General features: G+C 37.3%; 1 long non-coding RNA gene across 1 annotated transcript in view; it reads left to right on the top strand.

Annotated features, from left to right (window-relative positions):
* LOC146437740 (uncharacterized) overlaps positions 1 to 23,663 on the top strand; it is a 227,862-nt gene that overhangs the window by 104,020 nt on the left and 100,179 nt on the right. The gene's annotated exons all lie outside the window — the stretch shown is intronic.

Here is a 23,663-nt window from a genome sequence, read left to right as displayed (position 1 = left end):
GAAACACTAATATATTGCTTGACCAACTGGTCATCTTTGTTTTTAGAACACTGACTGAATCCAGCTCCAAACAATGCTTGGCTGGTATTACTGAATGGAATTCCTGTACACCTGGGACTAAATGTAGTTTTTTGGTGAATTACTTTGGTCCTCTGACTGAACTACATTGTCCTGCAGCTTCTACATTCCTTGAGAAAAGGTGGAGTCACCAAGAAACCATCTTATATTCTTTCCACTGCTACTTCAAATGTGTGTCTTTCCAAGATATTCCTGGTAAATTGAAAACTGACAGACAAATGGAAGAGGGTTCTGTACACCCTATGCTTTCTTTTGCCTCTCTTTTGCTTTTATTCTTTGACAGCCATTCCTTGTTTTCTATTCAATGTCACAAATCAAAGTTTTTGGGAGAGGTCAATTGTGCTCAGACTGTTCCAGTGACAAGGAGCTGTCCGGGTTCTGGCCAGAACAGGGTTAATATTTTGCAGTAGCTGGGAGAGGGCCAGGATAGGACATATTCTGTACCACCTCACGTAATTTGCTGGGCCTCCTTCTGGTTGAGAAAATGTGGTGGAGGAAGGCATGTGGTATTGATGGTTATTGGGGGCATGGGAGGAGGGTGGGTTTTTCCATTGAAATAATTTAATTTTTAGATCCTCTGTAATTAGTGTTGTTGATGTTGCAAATTATTTTCTCATCTCATTGCTCTTTCCAGCAAATTGTTTTTCTCTTGACTCATGATCTTTGCCTTTTGTGTCTCCAGCTGGAGGAGGAAGGGGAAGCAGCACGTGGTTTTAGTGGCAGTACTAAACCAGAGCATACCATTCCTAACTAACAACAGGAATTAAGGCTGCTAGATGCTTAAATAAAGAAATGTAAACAATAAAAATGTTAACAATGGTGAAATTCTTGATGGTGTTGCAGAATAGAAGAGCATCTGTCTGCTGATACTGGTAGAGGAAATCATGCCAGTTTTCTCTGTAGGGATTATGTAACACTGCTCTTCTCAGGGAAGAGTTCTGCCTAAAAAAGAATTCTCAAACACTTCATTATATAATTTGTTCTTAAGTTCAGGTGATGCTGTTAAGTTTACTTGCTGGCAGTCATTTTTTGTAGCAATATCTATTGCTGTAACAGACTTCTATAGACCACTTTTATCTCTTCTTGATACCAAAGCTTTGAAAGTGAGTGCCAATAATTTTACACACAAAGTCTGATATGAACTTCCTCGCTCTCAGAGCTCTGATTTTTTTGTTGGTGAAACTACTGCAGATTTTTGTATGTTCTCTTTATTTCACTGTTTTTCCTCAGTAAATTAAATTTCTCTCATGCTCCATGTGCTTTCTGATACCATTAATTTTGCTCTCTTTGCCTCTTCTCTTTTATTGTCAATGTCTACTTTTTTGCTCTTGTTTCAGTCACAAGGAATTAAACACCAACCTTTAAGGACAACAGAATTTTCCTTTATTCCAGTTAACTCTATCCCCAGCATCCATGTTTCTCCCTCCTAAGTTTGAACAGAACTCAGTCTGTGCTCTGAAGCACTTTTCCTCAGACTTTATTCTTGACCCTCTCTATTCATTGGTTTCATTTCCTCAGGTTAACTTTTCCTTAAGTCATCTTTACCTCCTTCCTAGTCAAGTTGGGTCCTCCATGACCTCTAAGTCATTTTTAGTACAATTGACTTTTCTTTTTCCCCGAATTTTTTTTTTCTCCTGATTCTCTGCTACACTTATATCCAAACTTGCCAGATCATTTGGAGCACAAGGATATTCCCTCTAACCTCTCTTCCAGCTTTCTGTGGTGCTCTTATTCATGCATCTGTGTTTAGCTTTCTAGTTTCTAAACCCTTTTTTCCTCTTGGGGTAATTTTGTTCATAATCACATATTGAGAGAAGATCTACTTTCCTTCTCTCCCAATGTAAAACCCACGTATAAAATGAAAAACGTAGTTAGGTACAATGATTTTCTCATGACTTATCTAACACATCACATAATCATTAATAGATAAAGGCAATTTCTCTTAACAATTTGTCATTATTAATGAGGGATTTAGAATTACTACTTTATACTCTCTGCCATACTAATCTGCTGTACTATTTCAGAGAAGAAAAGCCATTACAGAAAATGCAGCAAAATTTCTGAGTAAAGCCACATCTTTCACCTTTAGTTTTCAACCACGACATACTTTTAAATGTCCTACATAATTTTAGCTTCTGCACACTTCACATAAATGTCGTAACACAACATATGGAACTAAACAAATGATGTCCAAACATCCTTAGTTTCTTTCTTTTTGTTTGCAGCTTTATGTGTATTTCCTCATAGCTGCATTACTAAATATATTTTTTAAACTAATGTTACAAAATTAACCTCTTCAGCGAAAGGACTACTTGCTGTGGCTGTTATAACACGTACCCTTTGGCAAAAAGGGGAAGGTAATTTTACTTTACATAGCTTTAATATTTACCAAGAGTAAAGTACAAGATTTGTAACTATGTGTGAGATATGGTGTGGTTCTGGTGTTTTATGTGTTCTTCCTTTTTATGGTGTTTAATCCTTGTTCTCTTGCTCATCAACTTGTCCATTATCTAATTCTGATGTTTAACTACGTGGTATTTAATAAAAAGAGGACAGCAGAAGTAAAAGACATTATTTCTTACTTTTCTGGTTTTTTATTTGATATATGTGACTATTGTCCAGTCACTGACAAGTGAAATATTTTATTATCTTGGAGAGAGACAAGTCTCTATTGCTTACAGCTGGATGCTTAGTCAGAACCTTCCCCAACCCCAGAACATTTATTCTGAACCTGTATATGCAAAAATGATTTAAAATACTTTTGTCAACGGAACTGTTTGAAAACTGCAAAGGTAATGCCAAAAATCTGCTTCCACATATCAAGTCTGTTATCACAAGTCAGGGAGTAACTCTGGGGTTTTTTGGGAGGGAATGGTGTACAGCTGGAAGGGTGCTTGGATTGGATATGGCATTAACCTGTGAATAAGTTCCACTTTTTGTTCAACAGTGTGTTATCTACCAAATATTTCAGTCTTCAGGCCCCAGTTTGGGGAAGAATATTCCTTATGGTCGGAGAGCATTCTCCAGCCTTGTTCAGAACCTTGCATCTCCCATGGAAAGCTGTGGTCTCCTGGCAGATGCACTCACATGCCCCTGCCTGCATAGGAAAGGTTGATGATTCAGCCTTATTTCCTATGTTGTAGATGAGCAGCAGCCACTGAATGCTGGCTGTAGAAAGAGCAGGATTAAACTATTTGGATGTTGAATGCTTAGTCTCTTGGTTCTCAAGGTCATTGTTGCATATGATTGCCTTCAAATAATTCATAGTGTTTGCTTGCTCATTTGCTGTATAGGGATTATTTTTTTTTCACCAAAGAGATGTCTTTTGAGAGAACTTTTATCAGCAAAGTAGGAAATTATCTGGCGAATATTAATAAACGTGCCTAGTGTCTGATGCTTGAAAGTAAAGTTTAAGTGTTTGATCCTTAGCTGCACTGCAGTCAGCTTGAGCCACTCAAGTAGATATGAGTAAAATTGAGGAAAAAAAAAGGAAAAACAAGAAAGAGGCTATTGGGGTTCATTACTTGAAACAAGTGGCTTCCCATGCTGGAAGTAAAATGGTTTATTTTCTCTGTTTCTGAATGACTGAAGAGCCAACCTGTTTATTCTTTAGAGCACAATATATCTGCCACAAGATAAGGTGCAACCCTGATATGAGGGTTTTGACTCCTGACTTTTCATGCCACTCAGCCAAGCTGGCTATACAACTGAGAGTTACCCCGATGGGAGGAAAGAGAGGCCTCCATTTCCACTATTATGAAGATCCTGTGTTTCTGGCCACATAGGAGGAAGGAGAAGAATGCAGCTTTTCTCTCTGTTTCTGAATAGAATTGGAGTGAGAAGGGCTTTGAGGCAAGTCTTTGTCATGTGCACACCTGGGGTCGATGACTTGCATCCTCACAATGCCTACTCAGGGCACTGCACTCAGCCCTCAGCGTGATGCAGGGGTGGGTGCATTTCACCTTCAAAGCTTTAAGGTTAGTGTCTGGCATCAGTGATTACATTTGCAATTCAAGTTAGTCTATTTTCTGCTTTTTAGCTTTTATTCAACGGAATTTAGTGCTTGGGAAAGGTGTTCAATCGTTATTTCTGGAGACTGATCCTGCTCCTGTCCAACGCTACCCTTCTGGTGTCCCTGATGCTGAAGGAATATCTCTTAGAAGTGAGAAGAATGTTTTATTTTCACGTAGCTGTGACAGTCCTAATGAGTAGCTTTGTATGAAAGAACTTACGAGAAATCTGAATCTATTCACATTATAGAGTACTAGCAAATGAATGACAGTGACAGTCACCCAGTAGAGGCAATACTGGTTTAAAATGTTCTGCACTGAAATTGTGGTAATGCAAATTGGTGGGGGGAAATACCTGTGGCTAAACTTCACTTTGTGAGTGTCTCAGAAGCAAAGTAGTGCATCTCAAGATACTGAGAAAAAGGGTGCATCAGCAGGGATGTTTCTTTGCATTTCCACGGGCACTTCTAGCATGTAATGCAGATGGAGAAAAAAAGGTGGAATTTTAAATATATTATCAGAATCATTTAAAGATCATTGTTATAGGAAAGTTAAAACAATATGTTCTGAAACATGAAGGTTTTTTTTTTTAGTATGAGCATAACAATGTGGTGATGTTGTCTTAGGAAGGGGATGTTCTTGCAGTTGAAGCTGAGTGAAGGTGAAATTCATGGTTCCCACGAGAAGCTGTGTTAAAAGAGGAACAAAAGATTTGACTGCAAGTTGTGTATAACTGCTGTGCAAAAAGTTTCCTAAGAGTTGTCATGTGCTGTGTACATTTTAAATTATTCCAGCTGCTGGAGATTGAGAGGAATTGTTCAGTGACATCAGGAAAACATTCTCTGTTCCCTGGTTTCTGGGATGCAGCATGGTAGAATGGCAGATTCATTGGTCTAGAGAAAGTGGGCATCAGCATGTATCTCTAAATTAGAAAATCCAGCTGAAAGCTGTCTTGGGTATCTCTTCCTAATTCCAGAAATTAGGAACAAGGTAATCTATAAAGTATCTCAGAGTCCTTGGAGTAGGAGTCAGGCAAGAATTAGGTCCATTTTCTGATCCTTAAGAAAGGAAACCCACAGGTAGCAAATGGAGCATTTCCTGGAGGTGTTTGTAGAGCAGTGCTTCAGGCCCTCTATAATTCATATACATATCTATAATTAGAGGTTAACCACCAGTAGACTAAAAGTACATAACCTTTTTGGAGTGGTTTTAGAGGCATATTCAAATATTTCCTTCAAGGAGGGAGAATCAAGTCTAAATGTGTCACATCTTTGGTGGGTTAGCTGAACTATAGTTAAAAGGGAATGCTACATCTTTGTCAGGAACACACATATTTGTGAGGAATCAGAATTCTGATGCATTCAAGGCTGCATGTACAGTTTAGTTTTAGTTTATATGTATATAGATTAGTTTTTTGACTGTGCTGTGAGGTAAGCATAAAATAAATGCCAAATTACTCACCTGTGTCAAGACATAAACCATTATTAGTCTTGTCCACCAGAATTTTGGTAATCATAAGGAGAATTGGAGTTTTGGAAGCTGATAGGCCTCTGAAGTTTTTATCTTTCTAGGCTGATGTAACTGTATGGAGATTAAAATTTTAAATTTTTGAGCCATCTGTAAGTCTCACTTTCAGACTTAATGTATGGATTTGGATTTTAAAGCCTATCTTAGCCAAATGAATATGAGCTTCACTAAAGCCTGGAAGCTAAAAGTGGTGTGGTATATGAAATAAGCTCAGAATAGGAAGTCTGAGTTTGCTATTTGATATTATTGAGCATAGTGCTAGACTACCATTTTCAGATTCTGTTTTCAGCCCAGAACTTTGAAAGATTTGTGCAAAAGTCGAGTAAAATTTCAGAAAAAAAGATACAAGAATGACTCTTTATGGAAAGAAGGAGTTTTGGCTAAGTAAGAAAATCTAAGTTATTGAAATGAGGGTAGAGAAACATATTGAATACTCATTACAGGTATGTTTTTGGGGATGATCCAAAGCAGCAAATAATTCTTCTTCATGGTCCAGGAAAAAGTAATGCAAGACCCAGTTTGCAGCTGAAGCTAGGTTTAAATTAAAATTAGAATTAAATAGTTCTTTTAAACTTAAAGTACTGCAGCTATTGAAAGAATGAGGATGTGGTGAAGTCTCTGGATTTATTTAATTATTTCAAGTCTGTACGTTTAAAACTGGATGTCTTTCCAATGCTAAGTTGTAAACCAAAGAGTTGGACTAATTATATATGTTTATATGTATATGCACACACACACACACACATAGGCTCTTTGATTTGTCATGCAGGAAATAACTTAATTCAGCTAACTGCAAGCTGTTGCAGGCAAAACTACTTGACACTTCACATTTAGTGAACTATTAAAGATGATGCTAGAAAATGCAAATTCCCTCTCTTAGAACATCAGCATGCTGGAGGTGGGTGCAAGCAGCTCTCCTGTGGTGCATGATAGACAATCATTGTTCTCTCAGGGGAGCCCAATTCCCCCCATTTTTAACTCCCTACTGTGGCATTTTACTCATGGAAGGACAAACCCTCAGACTCTGGTGAGGTGTTCAGGGAGCCATTGTCACTCAGCTGCACACAGTAGGAAGGAGGAAAAAATCACTGAGTGATCCCTGGGTTTTGCATTGTCTATAGCACCAAGTCAGAGAGAAGAAAAGTTGCTTTTCAACATCTGTCTCTGAGCAGTGAAATTATTTCAGCTAAGCTATCCAGGCAGCTGAGAGTGGAGACAGGTTCAAGTATCTGTAGCACAAATACAGCACAGAGACTTCCACTTCAAAGCTGTTGATTGGTGTAGTTTTGGTAGAATTGCAGTTTATTAGTCATGTCTTTACTTTTAGAGAAATGTTTTCTCTAAGTATTCATACCACATGACCAGCTGAATGCTTTAAATTCTTTGTTTTGCAGCAGAACAAAATAATTCCATGAGATGTAAGCAATCCAGAAATGCTCACGAGCAGTAACTGCTCATTTCAACCCACAAACAAAATATCTGAGTTGTGTTATGAGAGCAATAGATGCATTCAATTTAAATCAGGATTGCTCTGTGAGCAAATCCCGGAGAGAATAAATTTGCATTGATTACAATTAGTGTCAAACTCATATCCTAGGAAATTTAATCATAATTACAATGCCAATTTAAGGAATGCTTAAGCACATGCGTAAGTATAATTAAGCACATGCTTAGTCCTTCACCGATTTGGGGGCTTTTCACTGAAATGTGTGCCCAGGGCCTGCAGCATTCCTGGTAAATTCTGCAACCCACAGAACTGCCAGACTTAGGTTCTGATTTGTTTTAGAATTAGAGGAGAAACTGTAATTTATTATGCAGTTACTCAGTCAAGAGTTGTAGTTCTTTCTGACTGTGAATGTGTCTTAAAAACCAACAAAAGCACATCAGGAATTACCTCAGAAAATAGTAGGAAAAAACATTGCTGGGTATTTAAGTAGGTTGACACTAATTGTGCATTTTAGAGGGTGAGGTTCCTAATTCAAATCAGGGAAAAGTACTGGGGAGGCTTTCCCTTTGCAGTTGTCGTGATTTATGTGAAGCTGTGTTGTTCAATGTTAGGATTTCTGTGTGAATAATCATAGCAGTGGGCAGATGGAGTGCTCCTGTAGTGTTGGAATCTTGAATTGATTTGATGGGTGGTGTTTCTTAACTCCAGATACAATACTATTTTAGTGCTTCATTAATCTTTATATCCTTATTTCATATTTAATGCACATGATAGCAATCCTCAATTAATTTGTATTTATTTTTAAGGCATTGCTCATAAAACCTGGCATAGTATGGATACATACATTACAAAGAATAACCATCTTCTGTTAAAAAAATCCAGTGTAACAAATGCTGAGATCCTAATGGTCACTATTATAGCTTTGGTTCACTTGATTTCCTAAAGGAAAACCTTAATTTAAATGTACACTTTCATTTATTTATATCAAGACTGGATTTTCAAGGCAATTTCCTTTTATTTTCAGTATATTACTGAAAAGTCTCTGGATGAATTAAAGATTAGAGGCCATACTTAGTTTTCTATTGATGCCTTGTAGCTTTTTTTGTCATTGTATGTCTTGGGGTTCCTTTAACACTCTCTGGTGTGATATCATTCCCAATACCAACTTTTCATCCTCCACAAATGACACCTGTTAATGACCCTGGCCTCCTGTGATTATGGAACTGATGAATGCATTTACTTTCATTCACATCTCTGCTGTCAGCACATCATTTTTGCCATCTCTCTGAATCCCGTTGATCTGTCTTCTTCACAATGTTTTTAATGTACCTGGGGAGAAGTCTGAGCTTCCTGTACAGTTTATGTCCATTTTCCATATTTGACTTATCTTTCCTCCTTTCAACTTCTACCTGTTTTATGTTGTATCTAATATGTAATGCCTTCCTATTCTTGATTGCATTATGCAGGTCTGATTTCATCCAGGCTGGGATCCTCTTTCCTTTTGCTCCTATTCAGCCAAATGAAATGCAGAAAGACTGAACATATTATGCAGAAATACCCTATGAACAAACGTTTCTTCTTCTTTGCTTTCATAAACTCTTTACTTTCTCCTAACTAGTTCTTTAAAAGTTTTTATATGGGCATGTTTGGTTTTATTGTTTGAGGTTTTGTTTTGTTTTGTTTGGTTGTCTTTTAGTTTTATGTTTTAGAAGCTCAAATTCTACAAAACTTGGCTTCTTAAAATTTAATCTCTTTTGGGTGCATATTGTTACTTGTATCTCCTACATTACCACAGAATAAGCCAGATGTTTTTTCCTTATCCCACTTTCTTAATAAGAAAAACACTTTGTATCTACTCTTTAGTTAAGGAGGAGTGTGATTTCTAATAGCACTTTGTCGTGCAGCTGAGTCAGAACAATTAAAGATCAACCTTGTGAGTTAACCTTACTTGATTGCAGTGGCTGATATTTATAAGCTTGGGCTGTGGGAGAAAACAGAACAGTCAAATGTGATAATATGCTAATCTCAATTTAAAGTAATTTTTTCCCCTTGAGTACACTGAATTGTATCATTTACAAATTCACATCTTTCTGGCTTTGTTTCAAAGTGGAAGCAAATTAGGTCTCCAATACAAACATGTAGGACTGAGAAAAGTATTGCTGGTACCATTGTGCAGAAGCCTTTCCAGAGATATTGGGATAAGGGCAAAACATGACAATCTTTTCTTTGCCCAAACCCATAGTTCTGTTTTATTTAGTATTTAGCTTGAAATGACTGAGACATTTTTAAAGCATTGCTCTTCAGTTGTGCTTAGTCAGTGCACATTTGAAACAGTGGATTCCCCATGATGCTGTCTTTCCTCACTTCTATTGCAGCATGGGAGAAAAATTACAAAATTACATTGGCTGTTTAAAAGCTTTGAACCTGTCTGTTCATACTTCTGGAAGGACCTTCACTTATGGAGAATGATATTTACTAAAAGGTTTAGAACTCTGTTACCTCTGATGACAAAATCCTGACCCCAGATAATAACAAACCAGCTTTGTCAGATCCTGCTGCATGGTGTGGCTGTTAGGGGTTGTTGCAAACCTTTACAGAATTCTTCAGGCATGTATCAAAAATATAACAAAACTCAATATATGCTGTGAAATTCTGGCTGAAAAATTTAACCAAGAAACTTACCAATATTTTAAAGAACTTTTGCTGCCTGAGATGGAAAAGTGAGAGTGCTCCTCTATAAATTACCATTAGATAGAAGTGTTTTTTTTCTGTTTTCAAAGGGACCTTGGTAAGATTGTGTGCTGTGATCAAGATATATGTTAAAAACTGGAACAGAATAGCAGGTGAGGAAAAATTATGCCTTGACATACAAAACTAAAACATAAATAATTATACTTCTGTTGAAACAGCCTACAATATAAAATGTGTGCTTTCTTTGGTTTCATTTAACATCAGTTTAATAAATCTGCAAGGTTCACACTTTCTTTGGATCATTTTATGCTGATCTATCAGTTTTATAAGGAGCTGTGCTCCAGTGGGTAAAGGAAATGTTGTACTCAGTCAATGCTAATAATTGTTCATCCTGACATGGCATTAATGAAAAGGATTCTGTTCCAATTTATAAATATACATTTAAAAAAACAGTGGGGCACTAAAACTCTCAAAACCAAACATCCGCTGTGAATTTTGGATAGCAGTTGAGGTTTCACATCACAGGTTAGTTTTGCTTGCTGTATTGACCAATTTAATTGTGTGCAAACCACATTTCAGTGAATTCATTATTGAAGTGATCACTGTCAAATGGGTTAGATCTTTGAGTAACCCTTTCAAGTGAGAGCAGCATGTGCTAGCTTTGATCAAGTTTTTTTCTGACCAATTAGTTATTGAGGAAAATAGAAAAAGAACAAAACTTAAGAGCAATGTTGCACAATTTGATTGAAGTTTTCCTGTAGCTTTGTTGCTCTCATCTTTTTTTTATTCTTTCTCCTGGGTTTTGCTGCAGCAACCTCTTCTGTTTTCTCCAAACCCCTTGCTTTCAGAGTTTGTGATGGTTGAAATTTCACAGAACTGCAGAAGTGAGAGCCCAGAGTACTTTTTCTTCCTTCAAGCCACTTGTAGCCTTAGAATTTCCATAGAGGAAGGCAAAAAGGAGAATTCCTTTGCCAGCAAGTCAGTCAGAGGTTTGTGAGTTATTCCATAATTTTGGCCATGTACAGCATGTTACTCAAATTTAATCTTCTTTCCAGAAGATTATAAAAGTGAAAGCTGTACTCAATTAGTAAAGCAAGAGAAAATCATTAGGCGAGATTTTTCTCTAGTTTATTTTCCCTTCTAAAGTATGGGAGATGTTGATTTGATATTAAAATTAGAAAATCAGCTTAGCAATATATAAGATATAGTCCTTACATAAGTTTATTCAGATTTGGACATTTCAAACTGAATATTCAGTCTGCCTTTGATGGGAGGGAGAATTCTACTTGGGAGCAAGAAAGAGTTGAAGACAGTAAAAGATGACTGAGATGGATGGAAATGTTTCTAATAAAGGTCAGAGTGCAGAATGGCTGGTGGAGCTGTGCTCTGCAGGTTTGACAGCTGCAGATTGAGTTGAAAGAGAGCCTGAAGGCATTTCCCAGCTAGAAGTGGAGAACAAGAGCAGGGGATGTAACTCCTGCCCACTGCAGGCTGCTGCAGCGCCTGACGGAAACAAAACTGAACCAGTCTGCTCTGTGTGCCTAGAAACAAAAACCAGCCAGTGCAGGCCACAGCACAAAAATCAAAGCAGTTATGCAAAGGCAAAAATTGTCAGGTGCTGTATGCATTACACTAAACCAAAATGGAACAGACTGATGCAAGAATGCTGGATTGGTGGGTAAAAAGGCAAGATAAAGGACTTTATGGGATTATTAGCACCATGTGTTTAAGGGTAGTTGATACTTGGTGGTGATTAGTTTATCACCACAAGAACTGCATTTTTTAAGGAAAGAAATGTCAATTTTATGATTAATTTAATTCTGGCACTTTTCAGGGATGGCATGATAATGACTTATAAAAGCTTGAGTGCAATTTCAATTAAAATTGTGGGTGGTAGGAAATTTACATATTAAAATAATCATTCTTTAAAAGTATATTGTTTTGAACTCCATTAGACATATGTTTTCTCATTATCATAAGTTATTTGTCTTTTATCCATCTTTCCTATGTGGTGTTGTAGCTTTATATGGAAAGTGTTTTATTGTACATTATATAATGCAATTGATGCTATAAGCCTATTTCTAAATATGTGACAAAAACCTTGTAGAAAGCCTTATTTACAGTGAATAAGCACGCTTGGGATAAATTCATCTGACTTGTTTTCCATTCTGCTTGCTGAAAGCCTCTGTGGTATTGCAGAGATAAAACAGCATAAGTGCTTTGTTTTGAAGGAATACAATAGCTGGGTAGCACATTAGAAGCAAACAAAAAAAAAAATTCTAGTGATGAAAAAAGAAGTCTCAAAATTTCTTTAGACATCAGCCTGTCCTTCTCTGAGAAGAATGGCATTATCAAAGACTTGTCCTAGGTTTGATTTTCATCATAGCTGAAGGGAACCTGCTCCTTTAGAAACGCACAGCAGGAAGGCCTCACTAAATATTTGCTTTTGTTGAGTAGAAAGCTGAATTTATTATGTTTTTATTCCAATTTCAAAACTTATTTTGAGTTGTTCTACACATGACTCAATTTCACTTATTTCTTTATGTAAATTGTAGAGCCATTGTACAGTGCTTGCTATGCAGTGGAACTCAACACATTACATTCTTTTGGTTGAAAAATGAGAATGAAAGGCTGACCTCATCTGCTTTAGCTCCCTGAGTCCAACTTTGCAGGAATCAGGAAAAAAATTTAGATAGGTCTCTCAATTAAAAAAAAAAAGTTTGAAAATTAATGAGAGATTGTTGTTTCGGCTCTCACATATTGTCATGCTAAGACAAACTCATTGGAATTTTGGCAACTCTTGTTTTGAGAAGACATTGTCAGACTCTCAGAGAAACTCAGAATCTTAAAATTGCTGGACTGCACACCTAATCACAGATGCCTTTGTCATCCTGAAATACTTTTCATGTTGGTTTCAAAATATTACAACAACTCTGTATATTTTTTGTATGAAATGAACTTTTACTGGAATGAGAGCTGTAGTTCACATTGCATCAGCCCCACCAACCTTATCCATTGTAGTTTGGTTGCCATGCATATGTGCACCAAAACCTTAAGTCTGTAGGGAACAAATCTGCTGGTGAGTTTCCCACAGCATGCAGTGGTGTTCCTGTACACTGTGGGTGACGTGGGGGGAAAAGAAACCCCAAAGACAACTGAAAACCAACCCCAAAACCAAGCACAACTTCGAACTGTGATGATAGAGTTAGGCAGTAGTACAGGGAATTTATAGGTAAATGCAAAGAAAACAACAAATAAAGCAACTCAAAATTATTTCAAGAGCTAGTAAGATTTTTCTTTACATTTTTAAATCAGGCTTTCAGATAGCTAGGAAGTAGAGTGCAGAAAGCTGAACTCTCACTTGTGTTCTATGAGTTTTATAATGCTCATGGCAGAAAGAGGGTAAGAAGTGTTAAACAGCTTTTGAGATTGATTAAACACAGAATGAAAGCTGAGGGGTTGATGACTGCAAACCTCTGTTATTGTGACTATAATATACAAATATAAAGCCATTAGGTTACTAGATTAAAAAAAAACCAAAATAAAAATAAATTCTGATCTATATATAGGCTGCTAAAATACTTGATTTCCTTTGCTCCTTATTTCTTCTTTGTAATTCTATGGATTAAGGAGTTTAAGATGAATGGTTTAAGAATGGTAAATAAGCATGCTGGGTGCAATTTACACTTTTCAAATGGAGCTCAAGGATTAGATAGACCATATGCCATATTTTTTTAAAGGGGAATGAAGTAGTAACTACTTTCTGCAAAATTTACTGTCCCCAAATATCATGAGATTCTTCCTGGATCTGAGGCAATGTGACTAGACTTGTTTGGCCCAGTAACTTCACCCTGTCTGAAGAGGATATGCTGAAGAGGAAGAAAACTCAGGGAAATATCATCACTTCTTAGCTTCAGTATCACAGAGACATTTCTAGTACAAATACTTGATTGCCAATTAGCTAAATGAAAGGTAACATTCAGACCCAGGGTCTCAGTCTACACTGTCCTCATCAAATAAAAATAGGCAGGCAGCAGACAACTAGAGGTGTCCAAAGGTGTTTCTGTAAAAAAAAGGCCAAGAGCAGAGGTTAAAATACTCTGCAGATGAGTGGTGAAATTGGGTTTATACTGAAAATGTGAGGTGGAGGATAGAAATAAAAGTAGCCTTTAGTTATGGAAATATCTCTGCAAATATTCATGAGGAATAATCTGCCTTCTGTCTCTTAGCACTGCATGAACAAAGAAAACATCCTACTCTACTGTGCAGTACTCTCCAAATAGTGTTACACTCTGCTAGCATTTCTTTTAGGTTATGTAAGCTTTTGATAAATACAGAACACCGTAGGATTTATAGGAAAATTCCTGCTTATCGGGATTTTTTTTTTCCACCCTGCTGACTTTTCTGAAAAGTCTTTTTTAGCAAACAGCAAAGCCTCATCTGAACACTAAGATTCATTCATAACTGGTGGTAAACTAGATATTTACAAGGAGTGGGTCATCTAGCCCAGTGCAAATGTACATCAAGAAAACTTGTTCCTCATGACATTTTCTTTCTCATTTTTCTTTAAAGTCCATGTTATATACTGATTTTGCCTAATCAGTTCTTGCCTTGAACATAAAACTATCGTGGCATTAGGATATTTTATTGAAATAAAGTTGATGAGGTTGTGGCCTATGTATAAAAACATTATCATAGGATATTTTAAACATATTCTTTCTTTTTGCCACTTATGTCAACCATCATCTTTAACACATAGCTTGTTAGAAAAAGGTGAGATTTTGTCTTGGATCTGTTAAAAATGGTCATGGAGTCCTGGTTGGATGGCTCAGGCTCCATACAGGGTGTGGGAGGTGTTTCCTTGTTGGATGGCCATGTGCTATTTCTGGCTCCTCTAAGGGAAAAGACACCATTCATAGATTTTTTTAATTTGGTTTCAGCAGCAGAATTCACAAAACTAAAATTTAAACATACTGTTTCTTTATTATGGAAACCATAATAATGCTGAATGCAATCTGAATACTAAATGTATCCATGAATCATTGCAAGCTACAGCCCAGTTTCTTTAGATTGCTGTGGCAAAGAAAACATGTGAAGTGTTTAAATGGACAGGCAAATGTTCCTACTGGGGCAGATTAAGATGATGAAATGGAAACTACAGAATGGGTTTCTGCTGACACTGATTAACAGGTTCTATTTTCCCAATCTCTATTATTCCTGTATTTGCTTACTAAACAAGATATTTATGTTCCTGATTCTCTTAATCTTATTCCTTGAAACAACAGCAGCTGCAGCACAGCTCTTCTCAGGTGAGGGCAGTGTCTGATCTGTTGACAAGAGAAATCTGTGTCAGTTTGCATCTACCTTCCTTGTCAAAAGTGAGGTGTTTGGAGCTCTGGATCCTTGTTTGTTTTATCTTAGCTCTATCATTTTAGCATGATGAGACTGCAGATGCATTGCTCCTGTTCCACCAGAAGCTGGGAATGGGAAAGGCACTGCACTCCTGAATGCACATTCCCAGGACATGCCTGAACACATTCCAGCCCAGGCTTTAGGCTGCCTCACCTCATCAGCTCTGTTGCATTCCAACAATCATTTCCTATCATAGTCTTAAGAGCTCCATGCTTCATCATTCTCCTATCATCACCCTGGATAAGCTGCTGCTTATTTCCTGTGTTTGGCTCTGTGCTGAAGACCTACATTATCCACGAGAGGAAGTGTTGTTCTGATTAAAAACAATTGCACACACCAGGAGAGCTGTAACTAAACACAAAGGAAGCTGTAAACATTTTTCTGTGTAATTGCATGGCACTTGGAAAGATTGTGTCTGTAGGCACAAATGCTGTTGATATTGTGAAAGTGGTGCAGCTTCTGCCTGCCAAGCTCAGTAAGGAGACCAGAATGAACCTTAATAGCAATAGTGCATCTTGCTTGCTGTCTTGAGAACAGTTTGTGCCTGTAATTATTCAAATGTGCATATGAATGCTTAGGCATTCTAACAAGCACAATGTTCTACACAGACAAAGAAAAAAATTAATTTGGTTTCTGGTATAGGATAATAGAGATCTTCTTGGCATATTCTGACCTGGCTTTAGTAAAGAAGATGCATCTTATTAAGATCATAGTTTGTGTTATTTAAATCAATTAGCATTGAAATTTTTGTCCAAAGTAAAAATGTGGCAACAGATTGCAGGTTTGACTCATTTTGTATTGAAGAGGGATGGAATGCCTTTCTCTTACCTGGAATTTCTCAGTCTTTGGGGGATGGGGAGGAAGTATAAAGTTGTGCTATTGACTTGTTGCGCAGGAATTTGTGAGAAATGTATATTCTGCAATTTTAGAACTTCCCTGAGTTTTTTTTACTGCTGGGTTTGAATTTGGTAATGGACCAAGTTTGGTGGTAATTATCCCTAATACTATTTTGATCAGAATCCCATATGCCCACATTTGTTTAAGAATGGAAAAAAATCAAGAATACATTTTTCTCTCCCAAGATTTTTTTTCCACAGTAAGCACCAAAACTTTTCAAGGAAGCATTTTGCAGAAGAGTGTACATTAAAAAAAATATGTTGAGATTTTATTTCTAATCACCTTCCTAAATAAATTGCTATTTTAATTTATTAGCCTCATAGAATTCAAATTTTAGCCCTTGGATTGAACTATGCAATTGCCTCCAAGGTGAAGGAAATGCTTCTATAGTATATAAGGATTGTGTGGGGAGGGCTATTTACAGAAAACATCTGTTCTGTTTGGTGAGGGATTTCTATTTGACTAGAGGGGAGAATTGGTTTGTAACTGAGCTACTGCCCTAGGGAAAAGAGAATGCAAACAAAAGACATTTATACACTCCTCAGTGCGTGCATCAGCCTCATTCTGGAATGACATTCTGGAGTTTAAACGAGATGACTCTGGAGAAAAGAGCTAAAGAGGTGCATTTTGAGCTACAGCACCTTGTAGCCGGGAGCTGTCATGGTTTGTATCTTCTGTAAATTGACATAGCAGGGAGATGCTGTAATATGCATTCATCAGCCTGATGTCTATTGCAGGGAGATCTGTAAGGTTTGATAACATTAGAGGGAGAGATGTTTATGCAAGAGTTATGTAAGTAATCACATAAGAAGAAGAATGATAGGGCTCTGGTGAGGGGTGAGAGAAAGCCTAGGATGTGGTTTTGAGTCCTGGTGTTTAGAACAAAACCTACACTCATGTAATTGTCAGTACTTCATTCATCTTTTCGCTTAAGAGGTTTAAGATCAGGGCTTTGACCAGTAAAAATCCAGTTCTTTTGTCCTGAATGCATCATCAGAGCACAATGTGTTTGCCTGTTGTAAGGAACTGTTGTGCTCAGTACAGTTAACCTTAGCACCCAGGAATTCTGAAATGGTGGCTGTGCCTTTCCTGGAGAGGCTCACATCTCTACCAAGTGAGATCCAAGCAGATGTCAACAGCATGACTGCTTTGTTCTTTTTCTTGAGATGTATTGTAAATATAACCTTGTAATGAGTATTCAGTCATCAGGAGAGAACAGGAAACTTAAAAAGTTCAAACTTTTATAACTTTATGTATCTAAAAAACTGAGTCTTGATCTTTGTTCCATTTTTATGTTCCTGAGAATGTGCCTAAGTCATCTACATAAGTCATCTACCTAAGGTCACTGATGTTTTTTCCCATGTTTCTTCTCAATGTTTGCAGTTCTCTAAAGCTTTTGTGGTGCTCTAATGAATGGTTCTATTGCCTTGCTGCTGTCAGAAGTGGGATGCTGTCCTCTGTCCTGAAATGCCTTTGGACACTACCTTTCCCTCTCAGGGAAACCTTGAGTATTCCATCTGTAGAAATTTTTGGCAACTTTCTCATATCCTCCCCTTCTGAGGCAATTTGTGACTGAGGCTGTATAGTTCCGTCTGTGGGAATTTTTTTTGAAAATTGCTATCCTGGGTGGCCAGTGTAAAGCAAATATTTTGTTTTCCTTTCTTGAAAAATTTGTTAGTCATCCCTCTCCCCCCCTGCAGGGTGGAGTTGGCATTAAGAAAATAGGGATAATGAGACATTGGTTACTCAGAATCTGAAAATGAAATACTATCTTTACAAGTTTTGGTGAAAGAATTGTAGTATCAACAAAATGAGGAAAATGAAAAAAAGACTGCAGGCAGAGAGGCTGCTTGCTGCTGAACATAAGTGTTTTAGGGAGTCTCAAACAGAGCTTTGGACAGTGCATGAAAGAAAGAGAATTGTACAGGAAAAGTTGTGGGATGTAGGACTAGTAACATTCTCAGAAATAAGTTCTTTTCACTCAGACCTTTTGTGTGGAGGAGTTGGGAGACAGTGAGCTAACCTGTACTAATAAAGGATGAGATGTGGTGTTTACATTGGCATCTGATGATGAAGAAGTAGCATTACAAACCTTAATTAAAATTGAAACCCTAATTGATTGCCAGAGTCAGCAAACTGCTACTGAAAGCCATGCTGTGCCACAGCTACCAAAATAGCAAAATGTGGACATGAATTGGGTGAGACTGAAATCCAGTCAGTAGTAATGTTTTAGTGGAGTATTGAAAGACTGTTTGTGCTTCCCAGGCAGCAAAGAGTTAAAATCACCAGAGCAAGGGTTATTTGACAAACTGCTGAGGTCAATTTATGGCTCACAAGTGAGAAATGGAAATCTGCTGATCTTAGCCCTAAAGCAAACCCAGAGACTACACTATCACAGTGCTGGATATTTGCTGCAACACAAGATAGAATTTCCGAAGTTACGGCTAATTTGGATCTACTGACAGCTGCAGTATGAAGGATTGCAGAGCCAACGTTAGAATTTCTGATCCTAACACACATGGGCTTCAGATCATCCCTTTAGGATGGTCTTACACTTCCCTTCTGATTCTCTTATCCGGCCAGTTTATTACAGGCAATCAAATAACAATATTTTTCCCTTAAAAACTGCTGTGCTAAGTTTGGTGGAACTGGTAACTAAAATTCAGAGAGCTTCCCACTCGTGGATAGCTACCCTAGATGTAAAAAAAAATGTCTTTTATGATTCCATGCATGTTTAACTAACTACTGCAGGAGTCAGATGCTGAGCTTGCCAAACTTTTCCAGTTTCACTGACTCTGATCGTGAAATTAAACCAGAGGAAAGCCCCCTGGGAAAAAACAGGAGAAGTAACAGCAGCAGGGCAAGCATTTAATAAAATAAAATAAAAGTTGGGATGCCACCTGAGAAATATTTAGCCCAAATTGTTAAACAATTTGAATCACTAAAACATAACTTGCTAGGGAAGCTAGTGCTTTTTCCAGGAGTGCCAGCATCCCCACCACTGATGATCAAAGGAACGCGTTCCAGCTGGGGAAGCTGCCAGCAGATTTACATGAGAAAACTCCCAGAAAACAGCCAGAAACATGTGATAATCATTTCTTCCCTAAGTACTTTGTAACTTTTGGCTACTTTCATGTTACACCTGGGAACGGAATCAACACTCTGAATTTTCACTATTCTTTCACTGGAAGCTGCTAACAAGAAACAGATGGAACTTTTAACTGCCCCATAATTGATTTTATTATCAGTTATTAATATTTCTGATTTGGTTTTGTGTCCATTGAGAGCAACTTGTTGGGAGACCAAATGTTAGTAGGATTATATAAGACAAAGCATTCTATGTATCATTGGTTTGATTTTTTAAAAGTTTTTAGGCTTTTTTAATAGAAAAAAATGGTGTGGGAAAAGCTTTTACTTTTGTTCTATGGATGTATACTTTTGTTTCAATGAATTGGGAGTTAGAAAATCCAACCAAATATAGCCTGGGAGTTGGTAAAAGAATCCATCATTCAAGCGTGTATTTATTGTCTTCTGTTGAGCAACGTGATATTCTTCCAGTGCCTCCTTCAAATCTAAAAACAATACTGGACTTTTATCTATTGCATGAGGTATAGCTTGTATTTGTCCCTAAAGTCTGGAGTGTGGAGAAGGTTTGTGTACAATAATGAGGTGAATTTTTTAACTCATACATTGCCTTGCAATTTCAAGTGAATTTGGCTGACAGCGATGGAGATTTCTGCAGCTAATTTCCAGTGCCTCAACTAATCCATCATGTTTATTCACTGTGTACACTACTGTGAGCTGGAAATCATGGCTTCAGATTATGAAGGCATTGTAGAACTCTTACTGTTTGGTCTAAAGAACTTTGTTTTGGAGGCTCAGCTTGTAATTTCATGCTTTGTGTGCAGCAAAAGACCCATGAAAGACTTTTATGGTCCAGCCACAACAGGACAAAAAGCCACAGTTGTGGCTGTGTGGGGTACAGAGGCATTAAGGGTTAGTTAAAGGATTGTTATGATGGTCTTTGAACAGTAATTACTTGAACTAGCCTATTTGATTATGCTAATGAAATTGAGCTTTTATATTATGGACATTAAAATCCTTTAGCTCTCTATGGAAGTGACCTAAAATAATTGTGGTCCCTTTTAATGACTGTGACTTCATCAAGCTATTGTGTTCCCTAGGAATTAGGACTATTAACCTCAAAGGGACAACTCTGCAAAGAGTGATTTTTCCCTGCAACCAGTCACGGGTTTGAGTGCTGAGGAGGTGAGAATGGGCACCTCTGTTTTTAGACAGAGGTGCAAAATGCTTGATATGATTCATCTTTCCTGCAGTTAAAAAGGGATAGGATAGAAAAGGGAAAAGAAAATAGAGGAACAAAAAACTAAATAATCTCTGCATGGAGAAAGTGGTTTATTTTAAAGCCTGTGCCTTATCACACAGGCTTTGAACTGAGATAAAACAACAAAATGAAGAGTCTATTTAGTTAGCATAAATGGATTTCAATTTTCTTATGCAATCTCAGAAGCAGAGACCAAAATTTTATCATTTTTTTAACAGATTAATCCTACAGTTTAATTCCAGCATGCCTAACCTGTGTACTGAGATTTTAATATCTTTTTTAATGTGGGCCAATGAGTGTACACTAACTATCATTCAAATGCCTGCTTTTTCAGTGAAAGTTCTGTATCTTAGTTGACTCAGTGGTGAACTTCTTTCCTGTCCACAGAAGTGGATGTACTGTTAATAGGGACTGTTCTTTCCAGGTATCAATAGGAATAAAGCAGGTGCACTCCAGCACATCATATGGATTTTACTCATTGGGTTACAAAAGCCTGGTGCAGACTAAGTTGAATTAGAAAAAAAAAAAGAAAAAAAAAAAAAAGAGGACAGTAATAAAAGGCTGCAAAAATTCTAAGGTGCCTTTGGAACAAAACTTAGTGCTGGCTTCAGAATCCCATTAGGTTGTACTGTTACTCTGGATTACTGAGGATGTGTTTAATTTCTAAAATAATCTCCTCAATGTAAAGGGTCCAGTCTACTTTCTTTTTACTCATACAGTGAAATGCAGTTGAAGTTGAATAAGGGTATGAAAATCTACTCCTACTTGCTGTAAGGTGTAGATCTCTTCAAGAGTAGTCTTCATGGGCTTTGTAGCACTTCCTAAAATAAATATTTTTCTCTGATATTTGGCTTATTTTGAAATGTGGCCTCTTTAAAGCAAACCAAAATCAAACCAAAGAAACACAGGACACAAAAAATTTCCAGGAGACCAGCATTTGAATTCTAAAAGGTGCTTTTGTGATCTAAATATGTCCTCTGCCCATAAAAGTGAGGAAGTATGACACTTGGAAATTGCTGGAAATTGCAGTGAGACAGCTTTCCGTAGCACCCACTTAACGATGGTGCCTTGAGGGTATCATTACTTACTAAAAACTACTCAGACTTCTGCAGCCTGGAAATTAACCTGGAATTTTTGTAAGGGCAGACTTCATTGTGAACACTCTTCTGGTTTTGTTTTGGTAGAATAACACTTCTTGGGAGTTTTTCTAACACCTTCATATAGTGTTTTTATATGCTTGCTCCATAATAACCTAGTGAAGAGCAAAGCAGGTTTTTTTGTTTTCTCACAGAGCTTTAACAGGTCAGGTCAGGTAGCCTTTTAAACAGTTTTCCAAGTTGTGTTTAATCTTTATGTGATGGTCTACATGACAAATTCCAAGTGAAATCCTAGAAATCCTGAGCTGAAGTACGTCAAGTGTCACTGAAACTCTTCCATGCTGTCCAGGTCCAAGATTCGTGCTTCTTGAGAGATCAGATTCTGAACAGGGAGAGTAGAATATTCTGGAAAAGGGTTTAACCATGTTGGGAGTAGCTCGATGCTCATTACAGCATTTGGAAGAATCTCTTTCAAAAAAACAAAGGCAACATGGATGGTCAGAGCTGGGATACAGCTGGTACCCCATGGAAGACTAAACAGTTCAGGAATTCTTAATTTCAAAAGGATGTGTTTGAAAAGCAGTTTAGAAGAGGTGTCTAGACTAGAAATGCCACAGAGAGGATGACTAGGAAGCTCTAGTTTGCTGGGTTTTAGCATTTTAGAATGTAACTTTTATTGTGCACAATCTTTATTTGATGATCACTCAACATTTAAGCAGAAATTCTGTTGCGTTCTCTAATTCAATACTGGTTCTGTGGGCAGCAAATATTTAAGAATCCCTGATGAATTAAAAAACTAGAGGCACAATACCACTCTTGCTGTGTTTGTATCTAAATCTGGATGTGTTAAGGAAATTTATCAAAACAGTAGCTGACAGAGACACAAAATGAAGTCTCAGGAAAGGCATTCTGAATCTAGAGCACACCTTGTTTTGGAATGACTTGATATTTTTCTGTCTGTTTAATCCCACAATAAAATTAAATTTCAACTGCAAAAATCTCCATGGCCTTTTATGATTTACATGGGTGAGAGCAGAAGGCATCATTTGGCACTTAATTGGACTGTGTGTTTGGGAACAGGTTTCCTGTAAAGCACTTAACATGCTTTAAATCTAGTTTCACTGAGACAACTTTGGGATTGTTATGGAAAATAACAAGGATGTCTGAAAGCAGGTTTCTTAATTTCTGTGTGCAACTGAGATAGCATTAAATGGCAAAGCAATTTAAAAGTGATTGCTATTGTGAAAAGTTTTCTTTCCAGTTGTAAGTATTTTGATATGTACGTGTTTGCTCTCAGAAGTGCAGTAGAGCTTTAATTGCTTTGAATAAAAACACCTGAAATCGAAGTTTGGTTTCAGTGCAGCTGAGTTTGAGCAAAGTGGAAGGACCATGTTTATAAATCTCTACCTCATTCCTTGTGAGCTTTATCCATGTCTAACATCAGGTTTTCCCAAGCACAGCATTCCAAACTGAGAAGAGCCCAGGTTCTTATTAATAGATCCCTTGGTGTGGATTAGGGGGAAACGACAGTGAATGATTGCTGTGTGTAAATACATGTATATAGGATTTGTTTTAGAATAATTTGGTTGCAAAGAAAAACAGGTATGCAGCCATTTTCATTATTATCTATATTAGAATAATGATATGAAAAAGCTCACCTCCAAACACAGCTCCAGCAAAGCATCCTGACACCTGACAAAACTGAGAATGTTTTGTGTCATTAACCCATGAAAGTCCAGTCTCTGACACACGGACAACTCAGGGGGGTTTTCTTGGCTTTGTCTTCTGTAAAAGAGATGTACCCTTGTCTTGCAACAGGGTTTCAAAGTGAGCTGGACAGCGTGGTGAGATTTAAAACAGTCCTTTGATAATTATTTGACATCTGTGTTGCTCTGTTGATTGGGAGTTAACTAGATCAGCCCCTCTTGTAAAACACGACAGCTCTGCTTCACACAGCTTGTTGTCTAAAAGGCAAAACATACCAAATGGGTACTGGGGATAAGGAGTCAGAGGAGATGGAGATAAAAAGAAAATAATGACTGTGAAATACATACCTATTTAAAGATTTTTTTTTTATCAAATAATAATATAAATTTTAAAAGTGCTTCGCCCACATGTTTTAAGTGTAGAGAGAACCATTTTGTTTGGTTTGACCTCAT

This window comes from Lichenostomus cassidix, chromosome 4 (assembly GCF_008360975.1).
Source record: "Lichenostomus cassidix isolate B80296 chromosome 4, HeHo_3.0, whole genome shotgun sequence".
Classification (NCBI taxonomy): domain Eukaryota; kingdom Metazoa; phylum Chordata; class Aves; order Passeriformes; family Meliphagidae; genus Lichenostomus; species Lichenostomus cassidix.
Note: the sequence above shows the minus strand (reverse complement) of the source record. Positions and strands in the feature narration are given on the sequence as shown.